This window comes from Cyanistes caeruleus, chromosome 2 (genome assembly GCF_971803275.1).
Source record: "Cyanistes caeruleus chromosome 2, bCyaCae1.hap1.1, whole genome shotgun sequence".
Lineage (NCBI taxonomy): Eukaryota > Metazoa > Chordata > Aves > Passeriformes > Paridae > Cyanistes > Cyanistes caeruleus.
In genome coordinates, this window is record NC_141702.1 from 101,103,974 (window position 1) to 101,106,309 (window position 2,336).

The following is a 2,336-nucleotide window of genomic DNA, read 5'->3' on the forward strand; positions in this document are numbered from 1 at the left end:
CAGGCTCAGAAAAGGTAAATTAACCAAAAACAATGTGAACACAATTACATTCTACCTGTATATTAAAAAAAAACACCCTCTGCCTTTTCCATGTTCCTGGGGCATCACAAGACTCTGAGTCCAAAAGACTCTTTTGTTGCATTCAGCTTACCTTTGGATCAACCAGAGAGCTACCCTAGACTGACAGTAAGGTAACCAAAAGCAGATTTTAACATTAAGAAAGCAAATGTAGATTTTGTTGTGACTGTATAAAGTCTTGCCAATATATTTATATGAGCAAAGCTCTTTTACAGGCTTCCAATTTATACTGGCAAAAGCACTCCACATTGGCACAAGATGCTTCAGTTGGATAGACAGCATTTCTATGGAGAAAACAAAAGAGGTTTCTAGCACTGCTATTTTATTTGAGAGTGTGGCATGTTCAATATGCTAGATTCACGTACACATGAAAGCAGAATGGGGCAGCAGCGCTCTGGGCACATTAATTTACGAACTCCAGTGCAGAAACTTCACTAGAATATTCCTATTAATTTCAAGAAGTTCTGTTTTGCCAATCAGAACTTCAAAAATTGAATCAAAATTTTTAGAGTTTAGAAATAGCAGTCTTGGGAGTATTTTCATGCAAGTCTGGATTTTAAGGTTCATGTTCTCACAGCTCTTTCTCCATTTATAGTGCCTATGTTCTTTTAAGGCAGCAAGAACCTGAGATTTGCCTTCAGTAGCATATATGCAACACTGGTCCTCGAGAGAAATACCAAAATACAACAAAATTATGAGGTGTAACCAACTTGCCACATAAACAGATTAAATTGATGAAGGATCTTTCATTCCCCATGGAGCCAAACCCTTCCACAACACTTCTGCAGAAGATCTCCCATGCTCTCCCACTGCCCAGCAGGAAAATGTTTGAAATACTGTCTGATACATAAACCAGCTCTACTAGCAACTTTCAAACCCATGTAAAACCAGTCACAACAACATTTTAAATAAAAGGCAGACACCACTAGTTGAGATATTAATAGAAAGTATCTTCACTATTTGCTAAGAATACTGTTAATATGATTTTGGTAAGCCCTGAGGATGTCTGTGAAATTCTTTGGGGAGGGCTGCTCAAGGAACATCCCTCCAGGCTCCAGCAGGCTCTGAGCTAAACAAGATGGGCCAAGGAGCTTGCCTGGAAGGTGACTACAGATGCAGCAGCTGAGTGGATGTTTAAATGATTCAGAAACACCAAACCTGGTGCAAAGAACAAGCAGAAGAAACACACAGGCACCACAAACATAGCCAAGCCTGGATTTGTTTTGGCAGCTTGTTGGCTAGGTGCAGGCTCAGATTCCTGAAGAAGGGAACTAACTCCTGTTGTCCCTGGGATGGAGCCCTTGTTTGTGTTTAAACAAATTGGATGGCATGCAGTAAATATATGTCTCCTGCTAGCAAAATTATCTCATAAGACCCTAAATACTAATTGTCTTTTGGGCCAGGAAGAACATGATCTGCTTATTTATTACTTGTTTACCTTGTTCTGGGTAACTAGAAACATTGTGTCAAGATTCCACTTTGCCAGACAGTATTCATACGTGCTTTTCTCTTGTGGACTGACATCCCTTACCCAACTCCACACTAAATCTTACCTATGATGCACAACATTATTGATGTAGCCCAGTCAGGGATTTTTATTTTTTTTTTTTTTTTTTTCTACTAAGGAACAGGAGAATGCAGACCCAAAATATATTTCTGACTGGACAGAAATCAACTTTTCAAAATTTATGTATTTTGAAAGTTGATAATTTGCTAAAGACTCAACTGTTCAACTAAAAAAGTATGAATGGAAATACATTTTTTGTTTGGCTTGGTTTGAGTATGATTAGTTTTGCATGATAAATGGACCACTAGGTTGTGCGCCTGAATAGTAATTTCTGTGGCACTTCCTACCTCTACTGTAGCAGTTGTGCAAAGAGCTCTTGACAAGAACTTTTCAGAGTAAACTATGCCAAGATGAATACTGAAAGAAGAAAGATAAAAATATAAATTCTATGTCAAAGCACTGCCACTGAGTTCCAATAAATGAAACCACCTGCAAATTAGAGGAGAGTTTTTTGTTTTGATCAGACCACAGTAACTGGCATGAAGGTCTGAAAATAGGGGACAGAACCTTGAGCCCTGGCAGAAGGGTAGGAGAGGGAAGAAATGTACAAAAAGTCAAAATCAGCATTTAATTTGAACACTCAATAATGAAGAAAACAAATGTAAGACAGCTTCACTCAATTATATCATCTTCAGATATGGTGATGATGATAATGCCACACTACTGAGAAAGAAATAAAGGGGGGATGTGA